At 49.0% G+C, this 20,740-nt stretch overlaps 1 protein-coding gene across 2 annotated transcripts in view; it reads left to right on the top strand.

Moving 5' to 3' along the window:
* The window catches only part of LINGO1 (leucine rich repeat and Ig domain containing 1), a 484,570-nt gene that overhangs the window by 12,732 nt on the left and 451,098 nt on the right, over positions 1 to 20,740 (top strand). The gene's annotated exons all lie outside the window — the stretch shown is intronic.

Here is a 20,740-nt window from a genome sequence, read left to right as displayed (position 1 = left end):
AGAACCTCAGCAGATGACCGCGCTGTTAATGAAAATAATCTTTATACAAAGACCAGCACTGCTATTACAGCCATATGGTGACATATTGCTAGATACCAGTCCTGCAGAACATATAAGAGATCACAGCATGGTTATATATAGTAACTTACAGCTGACGTTCTTTCTGATTAAATTGTTCACTTTTCCCGTCTTTTCCATCTGGCCCAGACTGTATGTGTCCCTATTACTGCACCTGCTGTGCGCCCTCTACATGGTAAAACAACCTTCTAGAATATAGTAATGCCGTGTGCAAGTGTCCTAGAAAACAGCACCCACATTGTGCCCCCTAGAAGGTAATAATGCCCTCTGTGTGCCCCGTTGACAGTCATAATAGCCTGAGTTCGCCTATAACGATAAGTGCCCACTTAACATTTAATAATGTCCTGAGTCTCCCCCATGTACAGCTCCCCTCTACACAGTATGATGCTCTCCTATACACAGTATAAGGCTTAGTGCCCACGATGCAGAAATTTTCCTGAGCATTTCTGCATCTCCTTGGCAGAAAAACGCATGCGGTTTTTACATGCGTTTTTGACGCGTATTTGACGTGTATTTGATGCTTTTTTGCATGCGTATTTGCCATGCGTTTTCCAATGCATTGTATAGGCAAATACACATGCAGAAACGCACAAAAAATGGTTATGTCCGTATTTTTTCTGCGAGTAAAATCTGCGCAGAAAAAATCCTGACCATGTGCACAAAACTTGCAGAATGTCATAGGAAGTCATGGGATAAGGTATGCAATGGGTTTCTGGAGCGTTTACGCGCTGCTAATACGCACCAAAAAACGCACCAAAAACGCATTGTGGGCACACAGCCTTATGCCCCCTCACTGTATAGTACCCTCCCCCCCCACAGTATACTGACCTCTTAGTAGCCTCCAATCCGATGGCTCCAACACTGTATGATGGACCCCACACTGTGCAAAGACCCCGCATTATCTCCCACACTGTATGATGGCCCCCACACTATACAAAGACCCCACATTATCTCCCACACTGTATGATGGCCCCCACACTGTGCAAAGACCCTACATTATCTCCCACACTGTATGATGGCCCCCACACTATACAAAGACCCCACATTATCTCCAACACTGTATGATGGGCCCCACACTGTGCAAAGACCCCACATTATCTCCCACACTGTATGACCCTAACTGTAATCCCCACACTGTATAAATAGCCTACATATAGTATAATGCACCAGATAGTCCTTCATATAGTATAATGCACTCCCCATAGTCCTTCATATAGTATAAATCACCCCCCCCCATGGGCAGAGTCTGTAGTAAAATGCACCCCCACTAGGCAGAGTCTTTAGTATAATGCTTTCCCCCTCCTCATAGGCTGAGTCTTTAGTATAATGCTTCCCCCGTATCCCATAGGCAGAGTCTTTACTATAATGCTTCCCCCCTCCCCATAGGCAGAGTCTTTAGTATAATGCTTCCCCCTCCCCATAGGTAGTCTTTAATATAATGCCCCCCCCTCCCCATAGGCAGAGTCTTTAGTATAATGCTCCCCCCCTCCCCATAGGCAGTCTTTAGTATAATGCTCTCCCCCCTCCCCATAGGCAGAGTCTTTAGTATAATGCTCTCCCCATAGGCAGAGTCTTTAGTATAATGCTCCCTCCTTCCCCATAGGCAGAGTCTTTAGTATAATGCTCCCCCCTCCCCATAGGCAGAGTCTTTAGTATAATGCTCCCCCCTCACCATAGGCAGAGTCTTTAGTATAATGCTCCCCCACCCTCCCCATAGGCGGAGTCTTTAGTATAATGCCCCCCCCTCCCCATAGGCAGAGTCTTTAGTATAATGCTCCCCCCCTCCCCATAGGCAGAGTCTTTAGTATAATGCTCTCCCCCCTCCCCATAGGCAGAGTCTTTAGTATAATGCTTTCCCCATAGGCAGAGTCTTTAGTATAATGCTCTCCCCCCCCTCCCCATAGGCAGAGTCTTTTGGTATAATGCTCTCCTCCCATCCCCATAGGCAGAATCTTTAGTATAATGCTCCCCCCTTCCCCATAGGCAGAGTCTTTAGTACAATGCTCCCCTCTCCCGATAGGCAGAGTCTTTAGTATAATGCCCCCCCCCCCTCCCCATAGGCAGAGTCTTTAGTATAATTCCCCCCTCCTCTTAGGCAGAGTCTTTAGTATAATGCTCCCCCCCTCCCCATAGGCAGAGTCTTTAGTATAATGCCCCCCCCTCCCCATAGGCAGAGTCTTTAGTGTAATGCTCCCCCCCCCTCCCCATAGTCAGAGGCTGTAATATAATGCTGCCCGCCTGGCAAAAAAGAAAAACACAGTACTCACCTCTTCTGGTTCCCTCGCTGCTCCGAGCGCCCGGTCCGCACACATCTTCAGCACAGCGGGCCGGGCGCCAAGTGATGACGTCAGAGACGTCCGTCACAGAGAGGGGACTGCTCGTAGAGGGAGCGTCGCGCTCCCTCTCTCATCAGTGAACTTGCGGCGGTAACGGGCGGCTTCCGGGCAGTGCAGAGACAGAGTCTCCCTGCTCTACAGTTACAATGGCGTACCTCCGGGTGGGCCCCCTCAGAGCGCGGGGCCCGGGGCCACTGGCCCCTTTGCCCCCCTGGTAGCTACTGATTGGCATCATCATATTATATAGCACTGTATATTTACAATTGCTCATTTTGCCTTTCTACTCAGTTAATTATTCTCTTTTCCATAAAGTCTATGACATCACGTGATTAAAAATTGACTAGCCGAATCCTTCTAAGTTCTATGTAAAAATAGGAAGTCTATTTTTCCTGCATGAATCTTCATTAAAACTACAATTATACATCACTGCAAAGAAGAAGAAGAAGGGTTGGAGCTGGGCTGCCAGGGACTTTGAATTGATGTAGAGTTGTGGCTCTATGTCAGGGGTCTCAAACTCAGCTGGGCATATGGGCCGCACACGGAAAAACATTTAATTTGGGGGGCCGCATTATTTGTATGACAAAGTGACATTTTTAGTGATACCATTTTATTTTCTATACACCTTTTGAACTGGTCCTCGTCTTGCAGACATGGTCTCCCCTCCAGGTCCCCCATACTGCAGACATGGTCTCCCATCCAGGTCCCCCATACTGCAGACATGGTCTCCCATCCAGGTCCCCCATACTGCAGACATGGTCTCCCATCCAGGTCCCCCATACTGCAGACATGGTCTCCCATCCAGGTCCCCCATACTGCAGACATGGTCTCCCATCCAGGTCCCGCATACTGCAGACATGGTCTCCCATCCAGGTCCCGCATACTGCAGACATGGTGTCCCATCCAGGTCCCCCATACTGCAGACATGGTGTCACATCCAGGTCCCCCATACTGCAGACATGGTCTCCCATCCAGGTCCCCCATACTGCAGACATGGTCTCCCATCCAGGTCCCCCATACTACAGACATGGTCTCCCATCCAGGTCCCCCATACTGCAGACATGGTCTCCCATCCAGGTCCCGCATACTGCAGACATGGTCTCCCATCCAGGTCCCGCATACTGCAGACATGGTGTCCCATCCAGGTCCCCCATACTGCAGACATGGTCTCCCATCCAGGTCCCCCATACTGCAGACATGGTCTCCCATCCAGGTCCCCCATACTGCAGACATGGTCTCCCATCCAGGTCCCCCATACTGCAGACATGGTCTCCCATCCAGGTCCCCCATACTGCAGACATGGTCTCCCATTCAGGTCCCCCATACTGTAGACATGATCTCCCATTCAGGTCCCCCATACTGTAGACATGGTCTCCCATCCAGGTCCCCCATACTGCAGACATGGTCTCCCATCCTGCAGACATGGTCCCCCATACTGCAGACATGGTCCCACATACTGCAGACATGGTCCCCCATCCAGGTCCCCCATACTGCAGACATGGTCTCCCATCCAGGTCCCCCATATTGCAGACATGGTCTCCCATCCAGGTCCCCCATATTGCAGACATGGTCTCCCATCCAGGTCCCCCATATTGAAGACATGGTCTCCCATCCAGGTCCCCCATATTGCAGACATGGTCTCCGATCCAGGTCCCCCATATTGCAGACATGGTCTCCCATCCAGGTCCCCCATATTGCAGACATGGTCCCCCATCTAGGTCCCCCATATTGCAGACATGGTCTCCGATCCAGGTCCCCCATATTGCAGACATGGTCTCCCATCCAGGTTCCCCATAATGCAGACATGGTCTCCCATCCAGGTTCCCCATAATGCAGACATGGTCCCCCATCCAGGTCCCTCATATTGCAGACATAGTTTCCCATCCAGGTCCCCCATATTGCAGACATGGTCTCCCATTCAGGTCCCCCATACTGTAGACATGATCTCCCATTCAGGTCCCACATACTGTATACATGGTCTCCCATCCAGGTCCCCCATACTGCAGACATGGTCTCCCATCCTGCAGACATGGTCCCCCATACTGCAGACATGGTCCCACATACTGCAGACATGGTCCCCCATCCAGGTCCCCCATATTGCAGACATGGTCTCCCATCCAGGTCCCCCATATTGCAGACATGGTCTCCCATCCAGGTCCCCATATTGCAGACATGGTCTCCCATCCAGGTCCCCCATATTGCAGACATTGTCTCCCATCCAGGTTCCCCATAATGCAGACATGGTCTCCCATCCAGGTCCCCCATATTGCAGACATGGTCTCCCATCCAGGTCCCCCATATTGCAGACATGGTCCCCCATATTACAAACATGGTCCCCCATATTACAGACATGGTCCCCCATCCAGGTCCCCCATATTGCAGACATGGTCCCCCATCCAGGTCCCCCATATTGCAGACATGGTCTCCCATCCAGGTTCCCCATATTGCAGACATGGTCTCCCATCCAGGTTCCCCATAATGCAGACATGGTCTCCCATCCATGTTCCCCATAATGCAGACATGGTCTCCCATCCAGGTCCCCCATATTGCAGACATGGTCCCCCATCCAGGTCCCCCATATTGCAGACATGGTCCCCCATATTACACACATGGTCCCCCATATTGCAGACATGGTCCCCCATCCAGGTCCCCCATATTGCAGACATGGTCCCCCATCCAGGTCCCCCATATTGCAGACATGGTCCCCCATCCAGGTCCCCCATATTGCAAACATGGTCCCCCATATTGCAGACATGGTCCCCCATCCAGGTCCCCCATATTGCAGACATGGTCCCCCATATTGCAGACATGGTCCCCCATCCAGGTCCCCCATATTGCAGACATGGTCCCCCATCCAGGTCCCCCATATTGCAGACATGGTCCCCATATTTCAGACATGGTCCCCCCATCCAGGTCCCCCATATTGCAGACATGGTGCCCCATATTGCAGACATGGTCCCCCATCCAGGTCCCCCATATCGCAGACATGGTCCCCCATATTGCAGACATGGTCCCCCATCCAGGTCCCCCATATTGCAGACATGGTGCCCCATATTGCAGACATGGTCCCCCATCCAGGTCCCCCATATTACAGACATGGTCCCCCATCCAGGTCCCCCACATTACAGACATGGTCCCCCATATTACAGACATGGTCCCCCATCCAGATTTCCCCATACTGCGGTCAGGGTCCCCGTCCCCCCATACTGCGGTCAGGGTCCCCATCCCCCCATACTGTGGTCAGGGTCCCCGTCCCCCCATACTGTGGTCAGGGTCCCCATCCCCCCATACTGCTGACGCGCCCCCTGGGCCATGTTTGTGTAGCGTTGCACACGCGGGGAATACCCGGAGCCGGATCAGATAGGGGTAGTAGTCCTCGTGGCGGTGACCCGGTCCGTGCCCAGGGTGTCAAACTAAGTGGCGTTATTGATATGATGGTATTAGTGTCCGACTACGCCACCCGTTGAATGCGGCTATGAAGCCGCCGCTGCAGGGCAGTCCGCTGAGGCCGGTGGTTCGGATGTGCAGCGTGGATGGTATAACCCCCAACGGGAGGGGTATGGCCTCAGGGCAGCTATGTTAGAGATGACAATGGGAGTGATGGTGCGGGTGTCCCAGTACTGATGGTGCAGGTGCGACGACGAAACACGGAGGCTTGAAGTGCAGTTTCAAAAGCTTTACTCACAGTTCTTTACCAGGTCGCCCGTGCACAGTAGGACCACCCGAGTCGTGCTGCGTCCACCAGGTGCGGGACTCGGCCAACTCCCAGGCAGTTCCAGAGCGTGGTCCTGAGCTCCCCTCTCTTCCTTCCTACTGGCCGTCCCCACCAGGGATCCACCTTTGTCCAGCTCCCTCGGGCCTTCTGGTGGTGAAACCTTTCCCGGCTTCCCTGACCCTATACGTGGTATGCCTTCCTGGTGGATATGGCGAGGGGTCGCGCCAAAACTTGTCCACGACCTCCGGTTCCTGGCTAAGGATAATTGGCCTCCACCAGTTTGGGATCCGGTACCCTGCTCTGCCAACCCTTCACCCGTTTCCGTTCTCTCATGGGATCTCAGGGTTCCCTCTATGCTTTCGTCTCTGGGCCTTTCCTTGCATCTCTCTTCTTCCTCCTTTTTCCTTCTCTCTCTCTCTCTCTGCTTCAGGCCTGGCTCTGGAGCTGGGCCCAGACGGAGCCACAGCTCCCTGTCAGCCCTCTCTGGCTGAGCTCCTCTCTGCACAGAGCAGACCAAAAAGACCCCTGTCCTAAGATGGTGCCCACCTTATATACTCCCTCTGACACCCGAGCCCAGGTGACAAGCACCCAATGGGCTCCTACCTATGCCCAGAGTCCCTCCCCTTTCTGCTCCTACACCACTAGGATGTTCCTCCCCCCTCCCCACTCCAGCCAGGGACAGAAGCTGTCGTACCTGCACATCTATCTGGTGGGAGTACCGTTGATCTGTCCCCCGGAAATGGGGTGAGTGTGGTGCATGCAGCTATCTGAGCCCAGTTCCACACTCCATCCTTACCCGGGAGTGGAATACCACACCTCTGGTTCGAGGTGCAATACCCCTGTAGCAGCCGAGTCCTCGGGGTGCTACATTCCCCCCTGGTAAACCACAGCACGTCCTCGGGCTGTAAAAGAGCAAAGGAAAATTAAAACATACAAAAATTTTTAAAGTGCCCTCACATATAAGATATTAACTTATGAACTCATCCCTTTATGGGAGGTACTTTTCTCTTTTAACTTTACAGGTATAAAACATTACGAAAACATTATCAGACAATACCATTAACTCTTTTAGCATACTATACATTATAAAATATTACAAGTAACTTTTTACATTATCATTTTAGCAGTATAAACTTTCAATATACAACCTTTTCATATAAAACACATTCTTTATCTTCTGGCCACGGTGCAACTTGTGACCAGGTAAAGTGCAACAGTCACCAATTCCGTAGTAGAAAAAAAAAAAACAGTTCCTTATAAAACCAGTAGGGGGCGCTTTAAGAAGCAACTATTTACAGGGTGTTGACCGCTCTCAGTCCTCGGCCAGTGGGAATAGGGGAATGGCTGCTCACAGTCCTCAGCCTGGTAATGGATAGGGGCACACAGGAAACAGTTCTTTAACAGTCCCTCACTAGTCCCAACGGGGACCACACTTCACTCAGCAACAGTTTCAGCAACAGTTCTCATACCCTGATGGGTAACTATATACAGTACTTTGTTTATGCTACTTCCTTCAGTAGCGGTATCCTCTCCTTGTCTCCTCCTGAGGGTAGTCTTCAGACCCGTCCGGGTCCTCTTGGCTTTCCTCATATTGTATCTCCTCCTCAGTCAGCCGGTGTACGTGAAGGGCGTACGGTCCTTTAGCACACTGATGCCGGGTGAAGGTGACCTCATCACCCGGGTAGAGGTCACGTCCGCGATGTCCCTCCGGCAGGTGGCTCTCGACATCCCTGCGGGTGACAAAGACGTCGCTGGGGGTTCGGTGATCCCGGATAAAGCCCCAGCCATGCTCTAACTGGAACTTTATTACGGTCCCGGTGGCGCGGGGACCGTGGGCCGCACGGGGGTTTCGTCGGGCTCGGCGTTTCTGCTCCGCGCTCCGGACCTGCAGCTGTTCTTCGCGGATCCGCCTCTCTCGTCGTTCTCTCCCGAAGACCTCTAGCTGCTGACGGCAGCACCCCTCACGCCGGGCTGCGTCCGCCCGGGTCTCCTGGGTAAACCCCATTAGGTTCTCACCGGTGGGGTCCCATGCAAACTGGGCTTCCTCCAACGGGAGCGGGACAATTTTGGCGGGCGCCGGAGCCGGGATTAGAGGCTCACACAGGGGCCGTTCCCTCCGGAGTCGGGGATTGATGTACTCCGGTGGCCAAACGAAGGGCAGCCCGTCCGGGCTAGTATGCTGTGCAAACAGATCTTCACCCAGGGGTGGCACGGTGGAGGTAGAGGGCGCTGTAGGGGCAGCGGCGCCCGGGAGTGCTCGGCCTTGCGTCCAGGACGTAGGCATCCTGTCTGGATTCAAGTATGGCGCCTTCCGGGAGGAGGGCGCTGTTGAGACCGCGGCGCCCGGGGGTACTCGGCCTTGCGACCAGGCCGGTGGCACTTCCTCTTTTGCCACGCTCAGGGTCAAGGGGCGTGGTGCAGAAGGGGGCGTGACCGCGGCCCCGGCCGCTTGAGGCCTAGTTGGGAGCAGTGGCGGTGCGGCAACGGGCGCGATGAGGGTGACTTCGGGCTCTGCGACGGGGAGCTGGGGCAGGCTTACGGCTACTGGGCTCGGGGTGATGACGTCCCCATTACCTGCTTCCATCCCTGCGGCTCCCTCCGCGGCGTCGTCTCCGGCCTTAGTCCCTCCTGCACCATCCTCAGAGGCGGACATGCTCCTCGTTGCGGGTGGCGTCCTCTGCTGGCGGGTTCCAGCCTGCTGGGCCATCTCCCTCCTCCATTCGGCCAGTGCTTCTTGTTGTACTCGGGCCATCTTCCGGGCCAAGGCCTCCAGCGCAGTCTGTGCACGCTCCCGATCTCTGGGGAGCTGTGCCAGGATCTCCACCAGGCCTTCTGGGGTGGCGGCCTGCAGCAGGCCCCGGACCACGGGGTCGGTACCGCTTGTCTCTTCCTCCATTCCCGGGTGCGATCTGTCCAGACTCCTCCATGCCGCACCCATCTTCTCCGTTTTGTTCTCTATCCGCCCCCCTTGGGAGTGGTCCCGGGGCAACTTGGTGACAGTCAGTTTCAGGGGCAGACCCCCCACTTTGATGGACATTTCCATGGTGGTAGTCTCGGCTGGTGGGGGCGGTCTCCGCTTTTGGCGCCCTTCTGGGACCGCGCCCACGATGGGAGGTGGTCTCTTGCCACCCTCTGGCACGCCCACAATGGCGTCCGCTCTGCCAGGACGGGAAACTGTCCAAGATGGCGGGAATCGTCCACTGATGGCGGGAAACTCCGCAGATGGCGGGCAAAGGCTGCAGATGGCGGGCAAACGGCGGGAAACGACCCCAGATGGCGTCCGATGGCGGGAACCCTCTGGAATTGGCGGGAGACTCCTTTTTGAGGTATATATGAACTTTTCTTCAGGCACGCAGTACCCGGTGGTTGCGGGCACGGTATCCTGCCGACTACGCCAAAGTTGACGCGCCCCCTGGGCCATGTTTGTGTAGCGTTGCGCACGCGGGGAATACCCGGAGCCGGATCAGATAGGGGTAGTAGTCCTCGTGGCGGTGACCCGGTCCGTGCCCAGGGTGTCAAACTAAGTGGCGTTATTGATATGATGGTATTAGTGTCCGACTACGCCACCCGTTGAATGCGGCTATGAAGCCGCCGCTGCAGGGCAGTCCGCTGAGGCCGGTGGTTCGGATGTGCAGCGTGGATGGTATAACCCCCAACGGGAGGGGTATGGCCTCAGGGCAGCTATGTTAGAGATGACAATGGGAGTGATGGTGCGGGTGTCCCAGTACTGATGGTGCAGGTGCGACGACGAAACACGGAGGCTTGAAGTGCAGTTTCAAAAGCTTTACTCACAGTTCTTTATCAGGTCGCCCGTGCACAGTAGGACCACCCGAGTCGTGCTGCGTCCACCAGGTGCGGGACTCGGCCAACTCCCAGGCAGTTCCAGAGCGTGGTCCTGAGCTCCCCTCTCTTCCTTCCTACTGGCCGTCCCCACCAGGGATCCACCTTTGTCCAGCTCCCTCGGGCCTTCTGGTGGTGAAACCTTTCCCGGCTTCCCTGACCCTATACGTGGTATGCCTTCCTGGTGGATATGGCGAGGGGTCGCGCCAAAACTTGTCCACGACCTCCGGTTCCTGGCTAAGGATAATTGGCCTCCACCAGTTTGGGATCCGGTACCCTGCTCTGCCAACCCTTCACCCGTTTCCGTTCTCTTGTGGGATCTCAGGGTTCCCTCTATGCTTTCGTCTCTGGGCCTTTCCTTGCGTCTCTCTTCTTCCTCCTTTTTCCTTCTCTCTCTCTCTCTCTCTGCTTCAGGCCTGGCTCTGGAGCTGGGCCCAGACGGAGCCACAGCTCCCTGTCAGCCCTCTCTGGCTGAGCTCCTCTCTGCACAGAGCAGACCAAAAAGACCCCTGTCCTAAGATGGTGCCCACCTTATATACTCCCTCTGACACCCGAGCCCAGGTGACAAGCACCCAATGGGCTCCTACCTATGCCCAGAGTCCCTCCCCTTTCTGCTCCTACACCACTAGGATGTTCCTCCCCCCTCCCCACTCCAGCCAGGGACAGAAGCTGTCGTACCTGCACATCTATCTGGTGGGAGTACCGTTGATCTGTCCCCCGGAAATGGGGTGAGTGTGGTGCATGCAGCTATCTGAGCCCAGTTCCACACTCCATCCTTACCCGGGAGTGGAATACCACACCTCTGGTTCGAGGTGCAATACCCCTGTAGCAGCCGAGTCCTCGGGGTGCTACACTGCGGTCAGGGTCCCCATCCCCCCCTTACTACGGTCAGTGCCCCCCTGTGCTGTATTTCACATGACAGAGGAAAAAAAAAATGAAAAAAAGAAGAGATTCTCACCTGCCCTCTGTTCCCTCGGCGTCCTTTCTGCACCTGTGGCCCGCAGGCACAGACCCCGTAACAATCGCGGCTCTCTCCTGCAGCCACCGACATCAGCGCTGTAATGCAGTGTATTGCCGCGCAGAGACCAGCTCTCTGCACAACAATACCAGTGTCAGCCGCCGGCCTATCAGAGGCCAGCAGCTGACATCTGCGCATGGCAGTGACGTCATATGCTGCTGCGCTGGGACGCAGACGTCAGCCGCTGGCCTCTGATAGGCCGGCGGCTGACACTGGTATTGTTGTGCAGAGAGCCGGTCTCTGTGCGGCAATACACTGCATTACAGCGCTGATGTCGGCGGATGCTGGAGAGAGCCGCGATCTTTACGGGGTCTGTGCCTCGGGCCGCGTGTTTGAGACCCCTGCTCTATGTAGAAACAGGAAGTCTCTTTTCCTTGCATAAGCCATCATTAGAACTAATGATGGCTTGTGCTGGAAAAAGAGACTTCCTGTTTCTACATAGAGCTTAGAAGGATTCAGCTAGTCTGTTTTTAATCACGTGATATAGACCTAATGGAAAAGAGAAAAATGAAATGAGGTTGTCCACTACTAGGACAACTCCTTCTCAATGAGTACCCCTGTTAAAATATAAACACCTATACTCATATACTTTGACAGTCTAAGCTTGCATGTTTATATGAGAGTCAGCAGTGATTTGAATGAGTGTTTGTCCAACAACCTTGTTATGTATCTAGCCACCTTTATGATGGCAGTTGACCAAACTCGACAATTGATATAAAAATTATTATTTTGGTTTGTTCTATTTTGTGATGGGAAAAAAAAACAGGCAGAAGGCAGACAAGCTACTTAGCTACTATTATGGTTCTAACTTAAATCTCCAATTTAGAGAAGCTTAGCAATGAACTGTAGTTTATTCAATGTTGATTTGTTGGATTGTCGTTATGAATGACAATTAAGTACAATATTAAAATGTGAATAGATCTGTACATAGGTCTGTGAACAGGTGAAACAAGGGAATAATAATGAGATGACAACAGCAGACATGAAAGATGTAATTTGCCAAGATATGGTCTGGATTATTAAGACTCCATAAATGAGCAGCAGGAGGAAGACAGGCGCTAACCAGAGAGGGGCGCTAACCAGAGAGGGGCGCTAACCAGAGATGGGTGGTATCTTACTGTATTGGATGGAGGGATGTGTACGTCATGGAGTTTTAGTCTGGGAGATGCTGAATCTCTACTGCTTTCCCCTATTTTAATCCACCACCCTTTCTTCTCTTAGAACATTGTTTTACATTGTTTGTCTCTAGTCTGTTTTGTAACATCAGCGGGTGGATAGGTCTTAGTAAGCAGCTAGGTGGTCCTCTGTCGCTAAAGAGACACCATGTGAGGTATGGTGATATTCTTTGGTTTTGTAATGTCTACTAAAATTATCCCTAGTAAAGTCAAAGAAGTACCAGCACATATGTTAGTATACAGTGCTGGCCAAAAGTATTGGCACCCCTGCAATTCTATCAGATAATACTCAGTTTATTCCTGAAAATGATTGCAATCACAATTTCTTTGGTATTATTCTCTTCATTTAATTTGCTTGCAAGGAAAAAACACAAAAGAGAATGAAGCAAAAATCAAATCATTGATCATTTCACACAATACTCCAAAAAAGGGCCAGTCAAAAGTATTGGCACCCTCAGCCTAATACTTGGTTGCACAATCTTTAGCCAAAATAACTGCGAACAACCGCTTCAGGTATCCATCAATGAGTTTCTTACAATGCTCTGCTGGAATTGTAGACCATTCTTCTTTGGCAAACTGCTCCAGGTCCCTGATATTTGAAGGGTGCCTTCTCCAAACTGCCATTTTGAGATCTCTCCACAGGTGTTCTATGGGATTCAGGTCTGGACTCATTGCTGGCCACCTTAGAAGTCTCCAGTGCTTTCTCTAAAACCATTTTATAGTGCTTTTGGAAGTGTGTTTTGGGTCATTGTCCTGCTGGAAGACCCATGACCTCTGAGGGAGACCCAGCTTTCTCACACTGGGCCCTACATTATGCTGAAAAATTTGTTGGTAGTCTTCAGACTTCATAACGCCATGCACACGGTCAAGCAGTCCAGTGCCAGAGGCAGCAAAGCAACCCCAAAACATTAGGGAACCTCCGCCATGTTTGACTGTAGGGACCGTGTTCTTTCCTTTGAATGCCTCTTTTTTTTTCCTGTACACTCTATGTTGATGCATTTTCCCAAAAAGCTCTACTTTTGTCTGATCTGACCAGAGAACATTCTTCTAAAACGTTTTAGGCTTTCTCAGGTAAGTTTTGGCAACCTCCAGCCTGGCTTTTTTATGTCTCGGGGTAAGAAGTGGGGTCTTCCTGGGTATCCTACCATACAGTCCCTTTTCATTCAGACGCCGACAGATAGTACGGATTGACACTGTTGTACCCTCGGACAGCAGGGCAGCTTGAACTTGTTTGGATGTTAGTCGAGGTTCTTTATCCACCATCCGCACAATCTTGCGTTGAAATCTCTCGTCAATTTTTCTTTTCTGTCCACATCTAGGGAGGTTAGCCACAGTGCCATGGGCTTTAAACTTCTTTATGACACTGCGCACGGAAGACACAGGAACATTCAGGTCTTTGGAGATGGACTCGTAGCCTTGAGATTGCTCATGCTTCCTCACAATTTGGTTTCTCAAGTCCTCAGACAGTTCTTTGGTCTTCTTTCTTTTCTCCATGCTCAATGTGGTACACACAAGGACACAGGACAGAGGTTGAGTCAACTTTAATCCATGTTAACTGGCTGCAAGTGTGATTTAGTTATTGCCAACACCTGTTAGGTGCCACAGGTAAGTTACAGGTGCTGTTAATTACACGAATTAGAGAAGCATCACATGATTTTTCAAAGGGTGCCAATACTTTTGTCCACCCCCTTTTTAGGTTTGGTGTGGAATTGTATCCAATTTGGCTTTAGGACAATTATTTTTGTGTTTTTTTCATTGAAGACAAATTAAATGAAGATAATAATACCAAAGAATTTGTGATTGCAATCATTTTCAGGAAGAAACTGAGTATTATCTGACAGAATTGCAGGGGTGCCAATACTTTTGGCCAGCACTGTAAGTATAGTGTGTAGGTGCACATATACACTGTGGTCATTAACAGACAAATATAACCTAGAATAAAAACAATGTGATACATAAATAACAATACATGTAAAAAACATAGCGTACTTAGTTGACATTTTTTTAAATCATAAAAGCCATACCATACAATGTGACAACAGGCTTCAAAATAGATGGGGGCAGAGTAGATAAGGTGCACAGCCCAAAGGAGCGGCCACACCCCAAATGTAACTGAAGCAGAACCAAAAAAGGGACAGCGCACTTGATAATTTAAGTGTAATGTATAGGTGAATATATGCACTGTAATCATTAACAGATAAATATAACCTAGAATAAAAGCAATGCATAAAAACACAGTAGTAAGTAAATAATTAGCAACACGTGAAAAAAACATGGGATACTTAGTTGACTTTTTTTTTTTATGGAAAAAGCTTAAGAGCCATACTACGCAACAAGGTGTACCCACTCAGGGCCGTCCCTATCTCTAAGTTTTCACCTCGCTATGTGCCAGTAGGCCTCAAAATAGACGGGGATAGAGCAGGACCTGTGCCTGACTTTGTTTAAAAGGAATCTGTCACCCCCTGTGAGATTTCAGACCTCTACTATGGGCATACAGGGTATAGAAAAGTAAATCTATACATACAGGCGCCGGGGAGTCACTGTCACTTTCCGGTGCCTGCACAATAGAACCCTACAGCGCAGAGCACAGGCAGACGGGACCGGGATGAAACAAAGTGCCCTCTATGTGAGCGACGCTTTGTGCATGCCCGGGAAGTCAGGGAGCACAGCGCACGTCACAGGGCATATGGTAACTAAGCAGATAGGCGGGGATTTCGAGGAATAATAAACAGATAGGCAGGGATTTCTTCCCGTCCCCCGGAACGCCAAGCCTGTGGAAAACAGAGGTGATAAAAACACTTTTCTCTGCAATCAGACCTCTGCTATGGGGCATACAGGCAAGTATAGATTTACTTTTCTATACCATGTATGGCCATAATAGTGGTCTGATAACTCCCAGGGGGTGACAGATTCCCTTTAAGCCTGTGTGCCCATGATGCGTTTTTTAAGCATTTCCGCAGCGGCAATAACGCTGCAGAAACGCTTAAAAATGCTTGGTAGAAGGCCTGCCATGTTCCCCAATGATAATCCGCATGTGCTGTGCACATGCTGCGGAAATTTCAATTATTTTGTGGAAGCGCTGCGTTTTCGCCGCCATTGACTTGCATTGGAACGCATGGATTACGCATCACTGCATCTGTGACACCCCAGGGGTCTGGTTGCCACAGTAACGTAATGTTATGTCTGAGAGCAGGTGGGAGGTCCTTTAGTCAGGGATCCTGTGCATGCCACACCTCCTGCCCAGTCTTGGGAGGGGAAGAACTTCCCCTATATAAACCTGGGGCTGAGGCAGGGTGAGTGAGTAGAAGAAGAGAAGAAGTAGAGACAGCATAGGAAGAAACAGCAGTTACAAGGAGTCAGGGGCTGGCAGCTGCAGAGTTCGCCCTGACTAAGAAGACTTTTTACCGGACCCGGAGTCCGAGGCTGTGGGGACTAATTCCTGCCCAGCAGCAGAATCCGTCAGGCAGGGGATTTCAGGTCCTCTGGCCCAGAAGCCCGAAGGCGCGGTCACACGCGTGGGACCAGCACCGCCATCGTGGAGCGGAAGCCATTAGAAGGCCCCGAGTCACCGGCCATACGGGTGAGCACCACACGGTACACTCAGGGACGTGGGCTACTTACATCAGCTCCTAGCAAGGTAGCCAGAAGAGTACAGTCAGTTTGGGAGGCCTACAACTACGCCTGGCCAGGGGAGATCCCATCTGCTCAAGGACTGACCAGGCCCCATCCGCTAGCAAGTACTCCGGGAGGGTCTTTTGTTGTTACCAGTAAAGACCCTGAACTACACCGTACCGTCTCTGAGTGGTTCCTGCTACCCCCATCATCCACGTCGGCTGCCCTGAGGCCATACCCCTCCCGTTGGGGGTTATACTATCACGCTGCACAATCCCACCATCGGCCTCAGCGGTCTGCCCTGCAGCAGCAGCCCCCTGGCTGCACTCAACGGGTGGCGTAGTCATCAACCATTTACTACTAATGGACTGCCGTCTAGTTTGACTCCCTGGGCACGGACCGGGTCACCGCCACGAGACTACAACCCTCCACAGATCCGGCTCCGGGTAAGCTCCCGCATGCGCAGCGCAGCGCGACACAGGCCCAGGGGCGCGTCACATCTGTAGATGCGGAATCCATGCGTTTAAGTGTGCAGATGGTACCCGGGTCTGGAGGAGAGGAGACTCTCCTCCAGACCCGGGTACCATAGAACCTGCAAAAAAAAGAATAAAATAAAAAATAAATATTATATTTACTTTGTCTTTGTCTTTGTTTGCCGGCAGCTCGCGGTGGACTGAAGGACCTGCACTGATGTCATTTAGTTATGTGACGGGTCACGCGACCGCTGACGTCGGCAGGTCCTTCAGTGTACTGCGAGCTGTCGGCAAGCCAAGACGGATGGAATAAAGACTCCGGAGGCCATTAGAAGGTAAGTATAGATTTATTTTTTATTTTTTACCATTCTTTACGGTCACACTTTATAAATCCATGCCGTTTGCATGGATTTATATAGTGTGACCAAGTTGACAAGCACTTTCCAAGTGATGCTAAAATCGCTTGGAAAGCGCTTGTCAACCCGCATGCGGAAATGCATGTGCAGAACGCTTCACATCCGCATGTCCCTGGCAGGAAAACGCATGTACAATCCGCATGTGTTTTTTCTGCCAGGAGGATGCAGAAATGCTCAGGAAAAAAATCCTGAGCATTTCAGCATCGTGGGCACATAGCCTAACACCTTCCTGTGGAAAGCTGAGTAGAAAAGGTACACAGCCCACACCCTCAAATGTACTGAGTATCAAAAACTGAAGCAAATTCAAAAAGGGACAGCATACTTGTTAGCATAAGTATAATGTATAGGTGCACATATACACTGCGACCATTAACAGACAAATATAACCTTGGGTAAAAACAAGGCGTAAAAATACTGTAGTAAATAAATAGCAACACATGTAAAAACATAGGGTATTTTGTTGACATTTATTTGATTAAAAAAGTGTAAAAGCCATCCCACCATGACAAGGTGTACCTAATTAGGATGGTCCCTATATCTGATATCTCAACTTGCTATTTGCAAGCAAGCCTCAAAAAATAGACGGGGCAGAGCAGGACATGGACCTAACTGTGTTGAACACCTGCCCTTTGAAAAATTATCCATAGTGAGACTATTGTCCTGCATGAAGGTGAGATTGATTCTGATGCTGCATTAACATATTCTTGTTGGTGGTGCTGAGAACTAGTTTTCTCTGTAATGTGCATCTCTAGTTGAGTATACAGACACATAGATAAGTAAATTATTGTGATACTGGTAATAAAATGACTGCTGTGGCGAATATGCAGTCAGTGTTTTTATTGATGGTCTTTGGGCTTAGAGTAGGTTGGCAGGTAGGCTTTAGTTTAGATTTTCAAAGCCGCGTAGAGAATCCCTCTTCTTCATGTCATGGTAGATTTCTAAAATATAACAATAACGTTTTCAACAGATATCTGTGTTTCGTTGGCACCTGACTCTGGCCTAAATCTGTCATAACAGGCACCTAAAATGGAAATGGTGAGCGAATGGAAAACTATTCTCTTCTAAAAGAGGCAAAAGCAATGGCTGTAAGCAGAGGACATTAGCACTTACCCTCACCATAACGCCCACATAATGTCATACATTCTACCATCAAGACAAAGTGCATTTTTCGAATAGGAAGTAATTTTTAGTAAGTAACACAAAGTAATTCTGAGCCAAAAAGCAAGGATTCCTAAACAATAGCTGACAACGGGCTGATAGGAAGTAACATCTCTGATATTAAAGAAGACCTGTCACTTGCCATAAATGTGTATTTTTTTACCTGGTACAAATCCCACTGTTCTCGTGAATTTGGCATTGTTTATTTTTTTGCTCCTTTGCATCTTCATTCCTGAGATATGATACCTCCCCTCCCCGTTTCCCTGCATAGAAGTCTATTTATCCAACTGGGTGTGGTCCTCAAGAAAACTCCAATAGAGAAGATTTGAGGACAATGTCCTTTTGGATTAACCAGATTTACATACAGGAAACAGAGGGCCATATCTCAGGAACGGAGAGGCGCAGGAACAAAAGAAAAACGTTAGATTCAGGAGAACAGCAGCTTTTACATCAGATAAAAAATTACATATTTATGGCAAGTGACAGGTCCTCTTTAAAGCGATACTCAACCTTGGATAACATTGTCTCTTTAGTCAGCAGCTGTAAAGCCCAGTACAGTGATAGTGATAAACTTTCATCACCCTTGTTTCAAGTATTTCTCACTTATGTAGGGCATATATTATATTTCTCTTAACTCTCTCTTGAGGGGATATAGAAAATGTCTATTTCTTGAGCATTTTATGTTACCATTGAAGCCATTGGAAAGACAAATACAATTCTATCTCTTTACCTAGTAGTACAGTGCTGCTTATTGTATGTTTTTTATTAAATGAGTTATAATATACAGCTGGTGAAATAAGTATTGAACACTTCACCAATTTTCTAAGTAAATATATTTCTAAAGGTGCTATTGACATGAAATTCTCACCAGATGTCGGTAACAACCCATCCAATCCACACAGGCAAACAAATCAAACCATAGATATCCATAAGTTAAGTTATGTGTAATAATGAACAATGACACAGGGATAATGTATTGAACACGCTTACTGAAATTTCTTTATTACTTCATACAAAAGCCTTTGTTGGTGATGACAACTTCAAAACGCTTCCTTGTATGGAGAAACTAGTCACATACATTGCTCACGTGAGATTTTGGCCCATTCTTCTACACAAATGCTCTTCAAATCCTGAAGCTTCCATAGGCTCATTCTATGAACTCTGAGCTTTACATACTTCCATACATTTTCTATTGAATTCTGGTCAGGTTATTGGCTGGGCCATTCTAGCAGCTTTATTTTCTGTCTCTGAAACCAATTTAGAGTTTCCTTGGCTGTGTGTTTGGGATCATTGTCTTGCTGAAATGTCCTCCCTTGTTTCATCTTCATATCCTGGTAGAGGGCAGCAGATTTTTTATCAAGAATGTCTCGGTACATTTATCCATTTATCCTTCCTTCAATTATATGACGTTTGCCAGTGCCGTATGCTGAAAAAAAGCCCCACACAAAGATATTCACACCTCCAAACTTCACTGTTGGTATGGTGTTTTAACATGGTATGTATTATGGCATCCAAAGAGTTCAATTGTGGTGCCATCTGACCAGACTACAGAATATTCTTCCAGTGTTTCACAAGATTGTCTAAATGTTGTTGGACAAACTTTAAATACTCTTGAACATGCTTTTTGGTCAGGAATGGAGTCTTGCTTGGTGAGCGTGCATACAGGTCATGGAGGTTGAGTGCATTACTTATAGTTTTCTTTGAAACATTTGTACCTACTGATTCCAGGTCTTTATGTAGGTCTCCAGGTGATCCTTGGCTCTTGGACAACTCTTCTGATAATTCTTTTTACTCCTCTGTCTGAAATCTTGTGAGCAGTACCTTGTCATGGCTGGTTTATGGTGAAATGATGTTCTTTCTACTCCTGGATTATGGTCTCAACAGCGCTCACTGGTACCTTCAGTATGTTTGGTAACAATAAGGTTGTAAAGGTCTTGAGACAGCTCACTGGTTTTACCCATCATGAAATGTTTCTTGTGTGGCACCTTGGTAATGAGACACCTTTTTATAGACCATCAGTTGAACCAGCTGATATTATTTTTCACTAAGTGGCAGGATTGCTTTCTAATTACTGATAGATTTCAGCTTGTTATGACTTTCCATGGCTTTTTGCACCTCTCTTTCTTCATGTGTTCAATACTTTTTCCCTCTGTCACTTCTCTTTATTACAAATAACTTAGTTTATGGACATCTATGGTTTTATTTCTTGTCTGTGTGTATTGGATGGGTTGTTACTGACATCTGGTGAGAATTTCATGTCAATAGCATCTTTAGAAATATATATACTTAGAAATTTCGAGACGTGTTCAATACTTATTTCACTCCCTGTATATAGTAAAATAGTACGGCTAATTTCCATATGGCGGTTCAGGGCAGAAGATTTCTAAGGCCACATTCACATGTTCAGTATTTGGTCTTTGAAGGGTATAATTCAAACAAAGCATATATATTACAGAAATGGACCTTATGGACACCTGTACACATGCTACTGAAGCATCTATATTCAGATGCATGTAAGATATATTTCTATAAGGTCACGTTCACATGTTTAGTATTTGGTCAGTATTTTACATCAGTATGTGTACGCCAAAATCAGGAGTGGAAAAATCAGAGGAAAAGTATAATAGAAACACGTCAACACTTCTGAATTTTTCACCCACTCCTGGTTTTGGCTTCCAAAGACTGATGTAAAATACTGACCAAATCCTGAGTGTGTGAACATGGCCCAAAACTGATTCTTATAGACTGGCTCATTCACATGACTGTATTTCTATTCGAGTGCTGTCCATGAAAAAAAAACTGACAGCACTTGCACAAATGTTGTTCAATAGGGCATTACAGATGAGCTATTTTTTTCACTGACCGAATTTGCGTGTGAAAAAAATCCCAGCATGCACTATTTTCTTCTGTAGGTTGGAAGAG

Source organism: Phyllobates terribilis, unplaced genomic scaffold, assembly GCF_046119375.1.
Source record: "Phyllobates terribilis strain yellow unplaced genomic scaffold, ASM4611937v1 Scaffold_11__3_contigs__length_659146591, whole genome shotgun sequence".
In the NCBI taxonomy this organism is placed as follows: Eukaryota; Metazoa; Chordata; class Amphibia; order Anura; family Dendrobatidae; genus Phyllobates; species Phyllobates terribilis.
Note: the sequence above shows the minus strand (reverse complement) of the source record. Positions and strands in the feature narration are given on the sequence as shown.